Source organism: Telmatherina bonti (genome assembly GCF_933228915.1).
Source record: "Telmatherina bonti genome assembly, chromosome: 16".
NCBI lineage: Eukaryota > Metazoa > Chordata > Actinopteri > Atheriniformes > Telmatherinidae > Telmatherina > Telmatherina bonti.
This window is the reverse complement of record NC_136614.1, coordinates 14,471,047-14,484,863: the sequence shown is the minus strand read 5'-3', so window position 1 is coordinate 14,484,863 and position 13,817 is coordinate 14,471,047.

Sequence of the window (13,817 nt, the reverse complement as noted above, 5' to 3'; positions counted from 1 at the left end):
AATCTTTCCCTTTGGAAAGTATTGATACATTTGTTTTTATCAACAAAGATTTATAAGCCATACTCTTTAATATCTAAACTAAGTATAACCTTTTAAAAAAATGTATACATTTGAAGTCTGCTTTATTAAATCTTCAGGAAGGTGAGACTACAAGAAATGATCCAACAACATTTCTGAGTAAAAAATAAGAGCCCACTGTTGTGCCTTTATTATTAGTCACAGATATTGACTCACACCTCTTGTGAGGATGCACAGGGGTTCCTATATGGTCACATTAACATGTGGACCTGCTACAGTAAACAACAGATTCAGTTACACATAGGATAACTCAATGTGCATTCAAATGCATGACTAATAGGATCCTTTTGTGATATATTTATCCCTCATGTGTAACCATTTAACATTTTTACCATTTTCGCCACTTTTTATTTCCATCTGTGTTAAAATTATACAGTAATATTTTCTCAACAAACACATATAACGTTTGAGATTGCACCATCAGAAAAACTACTGCCAAAAAGATATGTCAAAGCACTAAAAAAACAGAATGACAAGTGTTAAAGATGTGCTAAAATTACACGCCATCTTGCATTTTTCACCACTTGATGTGACATCTCTTGACGTGTGTGTACGTGTCTCTGTATGTGTGTGTTCAGGGACAAAGCAGCCGGTGTTATTTCACCATGCCTCTCTTTTGTTTTCATTTGAGTGGAAGTTTCCAGAACTACGTCTTGATGAATTGCATGGCCCAGTGTTGAAAGTGCAAGACACAACAGTGTATTGCAAGTGAGTGAAGTCATTAATATTTCCTCTATATCAATATCACTGGTGGAACGGTGTGTGCAAAAAGTGTGTGTGCCTCAGATTGACAGGTGGATGATCTCAGTGAGTGGAGCACCCTGGGATTGACTGCATAATCAGGGAGACAAAGGAGCAGAGGAAGAGACGAAGAGACAGAAAAAGAGTGTGTGTGTGTGTGTGTGTGTGTGTGAGAGAGAGAGAGAGGCAGACAGACAGAGAGAAAGAGAGAGAGAGAGAGGGATGAGAGAAGTAGAGAAGTACGGAATAGTAAAATTCCCAGAGGTGTGAAGGGGTTGTGTGCTCTCGTCTCTGTTTATTTCCCTGCATTCGTTTGAAATGGTTTGTGTGTGTGTGTGTATACGTTTTTCTTCGCTCTGTGTGTGTTTGTATGCGCATGCTGGTGTGTATAAACCATGAGCCTGTGTGTATGGAAGGTGTTTGATGGTTTGCAACAGTAAATAGGTTCATTGTGAGAACAGCAAAGGTTCCACATCAGGAGACTTCCCTGGTAATTATACAGGAGCAGTCACACATTCATTCCCCCACTTCATATGCTCATCTCACTGTTGTTGTGGTGTGTTTCTTATGTATTGTGGTGTGTGAGTGTGTAATGTGGGTGTTTGTCTTGCCATGCAGCAGCAAAGCTGTGATCTTGGGTGCCTGTCTGTAAGCTGCGGCTGACATCCATGGTTGCTTTTACACAGTAAACAGGTTTTGTGTTAACTAGAATGAATTAAGAAATGGTGTATATAAGTGGCCGACCACAGGCTCAAAGCTAGACGAGCCTGTTGTAATTGACCAACTCTACCATGAAGCTTTGCAGCAGCTCCCATTTCTCCTGATTTACTTTGGCTCCTGTTTCATCTCCTGCTCAGATCTGCCTCTGTTACGTTTGAGGATAAACAAAAGCATTACAGGCCGAAAACACGGCACTGTGAGGCAGCTGAGTTTTGAAAGAGAGGGAAATCAATATGTCTAATGGTAGCCTGTAAGGGATAAAGCCAAGGCAGTGATGCTTAGTTATACTTAGGAAGAGAGGGGCTGTTTTGTTTTGTTTTTCAACATTTTGTCAGTTTTGCCACAGGATTGATAGAACAATGTGGTCATAAAATTCTATTCTATTCTATTCTATTCTATTCTACAGTCATTTAGCAGACGCTTTTATCCAAAGCGACTTACATATGAGTGAGAACACCACAAGCATGAAATCAGACAGTAGAGGATATCGTAGGAAGGTGCTAGTGGACTGTCCAGTTGGACGCAGGTCCATGAAGTGCTACATGCTTTTTTTTTTTGTTGTTGTTGTTTTTGTTTGTTTGTTTGTTTTCTCCCTTCCCACCCCATAATATCACCAATGTTAAAGTACAAAGAATTAATACCATAAAGTTTGTTGCAAAGAACTGGGCTAAGTTCTCCAACTTTCCGACAAATACAGCTAAACTAAGTGTGGAAGTGCTCCTTAAAGAGCTGAGTCTTCAGCTTGCTCTTAAAAGTAGACAGGGACTCTGCAGAGCGGACAGAGTTTGGGAGATCATTCCACCATCGTGGCACAACAGAGGAAAAGAGTCTGGCGAGTGTTTTAGTCCCACGTTGTGGTGGTAACATGAGGCGTCTTTCACTGGTGGAACGTAGCTGTCGAGAGGGAGTGTAGGTCTGGATTAGGGAGTGAAGGTAGACGGGAGCTGTTTGAATTATTGTTTTGTAAGCCAGAAGCAAGGCTTTCAATTTGATGCGTGCTGCAACCGGAAGGCAGTGAAGTGCGTTTAGATGCAGAAGTTGGTGAATGAAAAGCAATTTATCAATAAAATCTCTAAACTAGTGGCTACAGATCTATATAAACTGTATAGCTGCTAAAATGACCTTTCCAACCCTGACACCGGGCTGCACCGATGCCTGCAGGGTTTAGTAATGATGTGGGCAGTTGCCACTGTTGACGATTTGAGGAGCTGTTGGGAGAAGGGATTAATGGATAGTGCTAAACTCTTTCTCTTTAACTTAAAGATTGTTGATTCAAGTCCTGCCGCACACAAGATTTTCCACAGTTCTTTGATTTCTATGCTTCAAGACGAGCCTTTTTGTGTGGGGTTTTCATCAAATCAAATCAAACTTTATTTGTATATATTTGTTTTCATACAAAAGCATGTCAAAGTGCTTGACATTAAAAACTTAAAAACAGTTTCACATTTTAAAACACACACACGTTACCCACACACGCACACAACCCAACCCTTCCCCTGACCATTGATGCCAAAATAAAAACTAATAACTTTAGGATTCTGTCATCTGTATCTAGCTTGACACTGCTGTGAGGAAACGACATCTGGGGAATCCGTCTACGTCAGGAGCTGCTTCAGGAGTATCCAACACAGACGCAGCCACAGGTACCGCCCAGGCGGGGTCCACACCACAGCCATATGGCTGCAGTGCAGAACCCCTACCAACACCCCCGGCAGGATGAATCCTACCACAACGGCCCTAGTCGGTCAAACAGTGCACCCCTGACACAGAGGATCCCCATGAGGAAGAAGAAATGTCCTCATGTCCTCCCTGTGCGTGCACGGGTCCCATCCGAGCACTCTGTCCAAAAACATGCACGTCAGGTTAACTGGTCACTTCAAATTTTCCATAGCAGTGAGTTTGAGTCGTTGTTGGCCATGCGCTGGGTGGGCGACCTGTTCAGGGTGTACTGTGTCTCTCACCCAGTAACATCTGGGACCGTCTCCAGCCCCCCACCATGCCCCCCTCCCTACCCCAGTTTCTCAAAGCCAGACTAACACATAAAAATAATGTTTAATTTAAGAAATTTCTTAAATTAAACACGCGCTAGAAATTTATTTAAGAAAAATTTTCAATACATTTAAAATAGAAATTAGCTTTAATGGTATGTGGTAGTCATGGTATTATACATGGTACTAATTTACCATGAATATAATGGTTTATCAGTCCATCTTGCGTGTGTAATCACATTAACAAGCTGAAAAGGGACATACGACCGTCTATCAAAGTGAAGTTGAACATAATTCTGTTGCTGACAGCGGCTTACGTTGGCTTACTTGAAGTATTTTGAGCATTTTCTAAGCAGTACTGCTTAAAGATCCAACCTACTGAAGCGTAAAGGACTTGTAAGCACAAACACCTTCGTTATCTTGCTAAGAATGAGACAAGCTCATGATTACCATTCAACCAGCTCAGACTTGAAAAAAATGCAGGAAGGTTGAGAGCTCAAATGTGAACATATTGATTCATTTGCATAGCAGCTTAAGTCCAAAAATATTGATTATTAAGCTTTACTGAGTGTATTTGAGACTTTTTCAGCCTTGACCCAAAGCAAAGAGGTAAGTCTTTAATATGGTCCAATTCAAACTGGTGAACATACGGCTCACGTGTTGGTAGGTGGACTTGTTAGAGTCACAGTTATCATTTCCTTCTAGTTGTATTAGAACTATTCCTTTAGCCCAAGGATGGGGGACTCTGGTTCTCAACGGTCACCGTTGTGCAAGTATTAGATGTTTCTCCATTTCAACACACATGACTAGTATAGTGCAGGACTTGTATAAAAAAGATAAATTGTTTTGAGTGAAGAAACATCTAAAATCTGATAGACGGTGATCTTCGGGCAAGGAGGTGCCCATACCCGACCAGAAACAAAACAGAAATCAGGCTTAAAATCTGATCTTATATCCTCTTCCCAGATGAGTCCAAAAGATTTTGGCTTTCAGTTTGACCAGTCTCTGTATTCAGACTGTTTTCCTAACAGATATGAACACATCTGGCTCATTTTTCCAGCTCTTTACTAGTAATACAGGTAATTTTTTATTTTTTTTAAATTTCTTTTAGTTTGAGGTGTTTAGAGCTCTGTATGGTTAACTCCTAAAAATCCTTCACTTCTCACCTTAAAGTAGTTTTTATGGATAAAACACTTGTTGTGGCGCTACTATATTACTGTATTTTTACTTGACCCGGCTGATGTAACAGGACCGCTTCTGTTGCAGCATCCTCTGCTACTTGAGTACAGTACGGCTTTAAAAATAAATTTATTTTAAAACTGGTATGAAGTAAGGCTTTACTGAATCTACAATCATGATTGTAGCCTACATGGTATACATAATTAAGCTTAGCTTTGCAATGATGTATAACAAATGTAGGTACTTGGCTGGCGGAGTGAGTAAAATACATAAATATTTGTCATGTCTTCCCATGGGATGTCTGGTACTAACAGATTAAGAAGCTCAGGATTTGTTAAACCTATTATTCATGTCAGACTGCTGGGTCTTCTAAAGTCACATTGTTAGCGGTTCTCCAAAGTTAGATTTTAAACCAAAAGGCAATCATTTCCTTCGTGCACTTGCAACTCAACCATGGAATAAACTTCCTGTTTTATGCTGAATTTGTTATTTATTTCTTTTAAAAGCAAATTAGGCTCTCAGTTTTTCTTCTCTTTATTATCTTTAATCATTATTTATTAACATTTCATTATTATCGCTATTATTTCATATTATATTATATTATATTATATTATTGAACAGTCCAAAGAAGATTCAACATTTAATTCCATCACCTAATGTGAACATATACATGTATACAAAGAGAATTGTCAGACAAACTGAAGCATATTATATACAACAATGCGAGGAGACTCCTAATTTACTGTTTTTAAAGGTTGCGCAACATTTGCGACACTGATTCATTGCTATGCTGCTGTTTTTATACCTGGATTTAAAGTTGTGCCTGGTGGAGCCATAATAGACTTAATGCATGGTGTCCTCTTTATCCTGATAAGTTTGGAATTCCAGTCGATGAGTTATTCCGGAGTTAATAGGGGAATGGTTTCTCTGCAAAGGTTTTAGTGAATAGTCATGTACGGTTCTTAATAATTAACGCTGGTTTGATTTTATATGGTGGTGTAGCCTTTTTTCTGTCTGATTAATTTGTACAAAATTGTCCCTTTTCACTGCTGGAACAAAACACTGAATGTTAGCAGCTATACCTAAAGATTGTTGAATGTTTCTTTTCAAGCGAATACTCAAATGCAGGCTCTAGTCCTTGAGGGCGGCTGACCTGCAGGTTTTACTCATTTCCCAGCTTCAGTAGAGCCAGATTAAATGAAGCGGATCTCCTTCACACCTTTTTCTCAGGTTGTTAATGAGCCATTAATGTCACCAGGTGAGAGCAGGAAGGAAAAGAGCTGAAAACCTGCAGGACAAAATGGAATTGAAGAACCTTCAATATGTAATTTCTGTGTAATCTGCTGATGGAATTATGATATTAATGCCAACAGAAAGCATTTTATTTCTCAAGTGCAGTGTAGTTTTTCATGTTTTACATGCTAAACTAAATATTTGGGAACATTGGATTATGTATTTCCTGGACTTTAGTTGAAAGCAACATCCCATGTTGCTTATTTGACCAAACTTTGATTTAATTTGAGCACTAACCATTTTACATCCCTGTTGTAGAAAAAAAAATGAATGAAAATATCTTAATCATTTGGAGAGAAAAATGCACTTTAATGAGTCAACATATGACCAGTCTAGTGCTATATAAGTAGGTACGGTCCATTTACAGGGCATAACTTTGTGACCCATCATTTCAACAGAAAAAAATTAAATCAGGGGTGCCCAAAGTTGGTCTTCATGGGCTGCTGTCCTGCAGGTTTTCCATGTATTCCTGCTCCAACACACTTGACTTCCATTGAACAAATCCAACAGCCAATGAAGTTCTGCACAATGACTGATTAGTTTGAGCCATGTGTGTTGGAGCGGGTATACATCGAAAACCTGAGGGACTGTGGTCCTCAAGGACCGGAGCTGGACACCCCCAATTTAGATACTCCTAAAAAACCATCAGTGTCAAATCACAGTTGTATAAACTTGCAGGAAAGGCTTCAAGTTTATATCATTCTTTCAGTATGTGCTTCATGTATAATACTGTGCACAGTTTAGATTTTACTTTTCACTTAATTGATGGAAATAAACTTTAACACATAATCACTGTATGTTCTCAAAACAAAAGCATTGCTGCTGATTGAGCTGTTTCCATTATTTCAATTGTGATATCCTAAATTTGTTCCATTGCATTAATTGCAGGTCACACTGGATTAGATTAGATTAAATAGGAGGCACCAGTGTTTTAGGAAGTGGTTTAGAACTCTACGTTTATATAATGCCCCCCTAAAAAGAGATGGACGCTAAGAAGAGTCAAAGCAGAGGCTCCCATGAACAAACTTTATTAACTTTATTTCATTTATTAATAAATCATACTGAGACTTTATAAAGTGCTTTCTGTCCATTTAAAACAACACTAAATGTGAACATGTGCTGCCTGCAGGACATCATGGCACTTCACAGCATGCCTAGTTAGTTCTGTGTGGGTTTTCTTAAAAATTTCAACTCCATGTTTCTGGTTTTCAAATAAAAATCCAACTTTTCTAGTGACAGATGTGCAGACGAGCACTGAACGTGATTGATTCAGCTCGGTCCATGTCCTGTTTTTTTTCCTCACAGATCCACATGAAATGAAAACTCAAACCTGTGCTTGTCCATCTGGACTGGATTGAAGAGCCGAAAGAGCAAGTGGCCAAATCATTTCATTCTAAAAGATTTTCTTTTAGCGGCTGCTTCAGCCTCTTTTTCATCCCACTAATTCAATGTACACGCCGCACATCGCCTCTCACACAAACACACACATACAACGTATATTCAAACAGCTCTGCTTTAAAAGATTACAGAGATTACACTGGAATTACACGATCAAAGTCATTGAACCTGCATCATCCTCCACCCCCCCCCCTTACTAGCTTTAAAAGTGAGGCAGGGTGTGAATCAGTGTGTGTTAGTGCTGGTGTGTGTGCCCTCTCTCTTTTCAGAGACCTGCAGGTTAATCTCGCCTCAGGCTGCACTGCTGGAGCAGCGCCCTCTGCTGGCGGGGACAAAAACAACAGGGAAGGAAAACACTGACGCACAAGAACAATGTTTAGTTTTTAATTGGAATATAAATACATAATATTGAAATGCATTTCATGTTGAGACATGTAAATAAATGGAAAGGAAAATGAAAACTGGCAAGATGCTTAAATTAAAACAGATCTTTAATTTCCCTCAAAACCCTTATTTTTCTGTTCTTTTAAATACACTGTATGGTTAAGCTTTCCCAAACATGTATATTGATCATGAATTAATATTGCTTTAATAAGTCATGCAACCTTAATTGGACTGAGAAAAAAAAGTTAGAAATCACAAGAGATTAGACAAGGCCAGAAACTGGTTAAAGGATACAAGAAAGAGATTCAATGGACACTTAATTATCATTAAGAGTAGAATGAATTTAATTAAAATTGGTTTGATCTGTCAGTGTTTTTATTGTTTATGAATTCAGAGGGTTGAACTGGCTGTTCAAATGTAAGGGTTTGACTGACATTACTTTATTTTGAATGATTATGGCCTCAGAAGAAAAGATGTTTTTTTAATTAATTTGATCACAGTCGCTATATATGTGTCAAAGAACAGAAAAGAAGGTTTCTGTCCTTTTTAACGAAGGACAAACAAACAAAATGTTTATAAATCATGTGAGGTTGAATCAAGAAGTGGCTGAAAAAACAAAAAAAAACAAACATGTCACCAAGTGTTGTCAAGATGCAATTTATTTTTTTTACCCATTTCCCAACAAAAAGGCAAAACATTAGAATTTTTGTGTGTTATATGGACTTATTGTCCACCCTATAGCTACATTAAGTACCAGTTATGACATTATCCAAAATCAATTTAGAAGCAATACCGGATTAAATCAATAAAAAAAAAACAAAAAAAAAAACTTAAACACATTGCTAAATTCAATAAAACTCATTCTTTTTGTGCACTGAAGTGATGTTGAATTTACACACAGAGTTTTAGGTTAACTGAAAAAATAGCTGCAAAAAAATAATCTCATCTTGAATGGGTTGAAGCTTCAGACGGTCTGGGGTCATGTATAGGCAGAAACGCAGACCTAATACCTCATTTTACATCCATCTTTTGCACTAAAATATACGTTTGCAGTTAACAAACAAAATGCACATGTCAGACAGAGCTAAATGAAACTCAGAGAAAAGAGATTAAGTCAATTTATTTAGATTTTTAGCGTCTGACTGAACTCGACCTGAAAATCAGCAAGATCTTAAAACATGAGAGAGAGAGACAGCGAGAGAGAGAGAGAGAGAGGGGGGGGGGGGGGGGGGGGGGGGGGGGAGGAGAGGATGAAAATCTAAAAGTAAATTTGGCTCCTTCTTCTCTGTACGTTACAAAAACACTAGATGGGAAATAGTCAGAAGACTTTTAGCTTTCGTGTGATCTTCAGGAGCACTTCAGAAACTCTTGAAAAGAGAAGTTAATGAACATCGATCGACACACACACACACACACACACATACATGCAGGGGCCTCACTAATCCAACAGCTGCTGAAGTTAAGTTTCAGAGATCAATTTTACAGCTTCGGTTCTACACGGGTGATGGCTGTAATCGTTTATTAAAAACACTGTTAATCATTCACCGTAGAAAACCGCAAACTGAAGGCCTGAAAGGAAAGAAGTCCGCTCAAACAGACGACCAATCATTGCTTTTCTTACTCTTTTTCTTGAGGGACAAAACACTTGTTTGTTTTTTCAAAAACTAACACTCATAATTTAAAAGAGGAGACGCTACTTATCAGATTAGGTCTTCATAATAATAAATAAAAAAAAATCCTACTGTTAAACACTAAGAGGTTGTTTATAATTATTATTGCCATGTACATGCCTGAGGATTAAAAAAAGCAATATCCAATATGTTGGTGACTGTCCGTTAGCAGCAGATTGGCCTTTTCTTCAATGTTTTCGCAGCAGATGACACGTGTCTGACCTGGATTGAACTTCTGAATTGACTTCAGGAGTAATTACAGAAACGCAAATTAAACGCGCTAATTGACAACACAAACTGGCAACCCAGTGCTGGTCTCTGATAGCATGTCTCCAAATCAGCCATGTTATTCCTGCATTTATGGGCCTGAGTTGCTTCCTGGAAACATCCAGAGGTCCTTGAAGTATCCTGAATGTCCTGCGGCTCAGTGTGCAGGTGGGTGGGATGAGTTTGGGCCGTCACCCCGGGGCAGATAACTAAAGATAATTAAAATATCAGGCCCATATAGTGGCATGCTTTCATGTGATATTTGTTTGAATCTCTGTTAAATGTGTTGCACTCAAGACATGTGGGAAATAAAACGACTGAAACCAGATTTGCTGGGAGTTTGAAGCCATGTTTGTGTGCTACTGTCCATTTAACAGCCACCACCTGTTTCCTGCTTCTCCTGCTCTCCTCACCTCACGCGCTGCATGCAGAGAAATTAATTTGCTGCAGATCTTGGAGGCTTAAAACGAGGCAGTGACGCCCCAGCTCCCCCCTCCCCTCTGCAAAACGACAAGTAGCCTAAATCCCCACAATTAGCAGATCCATATTAGCATATTAACCTGTGCTTCCTTCCGAGGCGTGTCGTTTATGTAGGTCAGGCAGCATTTTCTTAATTACTTGAGCTGCTGATGGAGGACAAACATCTTCTGGGCCGTTTGTTTTCTTCCTCCATTGTGTCAGACGTTATTTTGGCTGGAAAGGTGCGGGCTACATGCACACACTGACCCAGCCAGGCAACATGACCGCATTAACGGACGCTTCTGGCCATATGAGACCGGTGTCTGACAGGAGTTGATTAAAAAAAAAAAAAAAAAAAAACCCAAACAGACTCACAAACAAGACCAACACATGCGCAGATATACAAGAAGCAGACCACGTTGTGACATTTTGAGCTGCATTTTTTTTTTCTCTGACTACATGAAACTTTGTAATTATGGGATAAACATTCATTTTATAAAACCAGACTGTTTTAAACAGATCCATACACCCATCTTGATTTTTTTTCTAAGTGTTTGAATCTGACACAATATTCTTACAGTTGTCTCTATAAGGGGATTATACTGACACCAACATTAAATGACTAGAGGCTATGCAATTTGATATAAATAAGTCGTGGCCCACTTTTAAACCATTTAAGCCAATCAGGTGGGATATGAGCATTGAAAGTAAGGCTATTTTTATTCCCAAATCAAACAAAATACATAGATTAGATGTGAAGTTGGATCTTTGACAGGTTTGCGTAGTAAAAATTCTCATTTTGAGGGAAAAACTGGAATCCATGACTAACTTATGGGGGGTTTCACCACCCTGCTATAAGACAAGGCTTGTCCTCATAAAGAATTCATGCAAATATCGCTGAGAAATTACAATATTAGGTCACACAAGCATTCAGTTGCCACATAACACAGAACCCAATCTTCTGCCTGACCATGCTGCCTCTCTTCTTGCCCTCTTTCTGGGCCAAGAGTGAGGAAGGGGGCCCCTGTTCCCTGCAGGAGCAGCGGTCCATCCAGAAAACATTGGGGCTGATCTAAATTCTCGCCTCTAGGCTGTACTATGCGGGGTTTCGGGCCTTTCCCTGCCTCGTCAGGCGGCAGATGGGCTGGCTCATGTCCGGAGATCAGTGCGCATCTGCTGCGGCGCTCCCAGGGCCTGGTATGGCGGTGTTAAGCCCCATTAGGATCGTCTACCATGCAACTGGTGCCTCGGGACTGCACTGACAGTGGCTGCACACCCTAAATACACATAGCCCTTATTTTTTCAGATTTAAGACCAAAAAAACCTCCTGACAAATAAAAAAAAAAAAAAAAGAGGGGGGGGGGGGGGGGGGGGGGGGGGGGGGGGAGTATATTAATGGACTTAACTATCTGATATAACAGGCTATGATCGTGAAATGGGTCGATTTGTAGCCTTGAAGTTTTGTTGTTATTGTTTGTTAAAATTCACTTAACTAAACTTGAAGGTGTGTTTTCTTGCATGGATCTCCCTCAAATATGCAAATCAGTCTCTTAAGCATAACGTAAAAGCAGGAAGGTTAATCTGCTTTTCACTAAAGATCAATTACATGATTTTATTTAGAGTTGATCAAACTTACCAACCATCATCAACAAACTTTAAATAAATAAATAAATTAAAAAAAAACAGGAAAAATCATAACGCAATTTAGAAGAAATAAATAATCAGGCACGTGGCAGGATTACCAGGATCATTTCTGGTCAGATCTTAATGTTTACTTAAGAAAAAGAAAATCTGAATCACGTGATCACATTTAGAAACACTTCAGGCACCTTAATCGACACCAAAGCTCTTTCTTGCTCTTTCCATCCCTCTCTTTGCCCTGTGGCCTTCCCATTCACCCCCCCCCCTCACCTCCCCAACCCTCCACCCCTTCCTCTTTCTTTTTTTTTTTTTTTTAGAAATACCTGGCATGCGACAAGCGGCCTTCACCGGGCTCGTGGTGCAGAGGTTCTGCGTCGAGCCTCGAGGCAAAACAATCGGTATCGGTTAATTAAAATATAAAAGGCCTTGAGAACTTTTTAAAGGAGGCTATTTAAGGCGGCCCCTGCACCACCCGTGTCTCCGCCAGGGCCCTTTCTGTTCCCTGCGAGGACTTTCTCCACATATGACTGCAAGACATTAGGCTAAATAGTCTTGATCAAGAGGAGGAAGAAGCTCTAGCAGAATAATAAATTTATTTTCTCTCTTGTAGCCATGTGAGGACTGATGAAGAAGAAATCATTTCAGCACAAGATACGGCAACACGTCACGGAAAATCAATAAGATCTGTGTAAAAAAAAAATAAAATAAATAAATAAATAAGGGGTAGAAATGCAATTTTTAATTAAGGAAACGTTTTATATGTTAGTATTCATAATAGGCTGTTATTGCTATAATCATCCCCAGTATTAATCTGTTGCAATAAGAACAATAACTGGACTGAGATGGAGACACATGTAGGAACAGATGGGAGGGGAAATAGTTGCTTAATTAAAGTGCAGTCAGTCTCAGCGTCCCCGCGTCAGCACGGCCACAGTCTGCACTTTAATAACATCATAGAGTCGCTTTGCTTGCACTTACAGCTGAGTAGAAAGAAAGAAATAATCATCCAAAACAAGACTGATTGGGGCTTATCTCTGCTCTGAGTTACTGCCACCCCTCTCCCCTCCCCTCCCCTCACCCTACTTCTGTGTTGACTGGCTTGTTTTTGAATGGCAGGAAATCTGACAGACAGTAGAATAACTCTCCTCTCCTCCTTCAGTTTCCTTTCCATCCCACTCCTTCATTTCCCCTTGCTCCTCTTCAGGCTCAGACCACGAGCTTTAGCTTTCTGCTTTAAAGTTTTGTATTTATATTGCGTTCCGGGTGGCCTGAGGGCAAGTCAATGTGTGTTTCTGTATATTTAAGCTTATTATAGCCTGGATTTTGACACGAGCGCTCTATGTGGCTTTGTACAACTGTTACCATAGAACTACATCCTATTAAAAGTAGGCCTCTACCTTATATTTAACCAGTTTGGATGTAACCATTGGTGGGTGTTTTTTCTTCCCCGACAAAGACCAATAAGCTTTTGAAATAAATGTAAACAAAAACATCCCCTCTGCCATCTTTTTCTCCAACACCATTACGACTCCGTTCAGCTGGGCAGGACCACCCCGAGGGCTCGCGCTCAGGTGAGTTACAGTGAGATGAGAAATAAAGAAAAGGACGAACAGAGATTGGCTAAGAAACTCAAAGAAAAAAAATAAAATAAAAAAATAAAATAATAATAATAATAATAATAATAATAATAATCAGAAGCCATTATCCATCGATCCATAAACCTGACTAGCACACAGCCTACTGATATCCGAAGAGAAAGCTGTCGAGTCTGTTATTCAGAAAGGTAACACTCATGGTGGCCCCCTTCTCCCATAAAAAAATAAATAAATAAATAAAATAAAATAAAATAAATAAAAATTAGGATGCATCAAATTGCATCCATGATATCTGATAGCGGGGGAAAAAATCAGAGATCTACCGACATTTGCAGCCTCTGAAATAAATATTTTAGTCCAAAATATTCAATAAAAGCGTTTAATCGGAACCTTTGGTGGGAAAA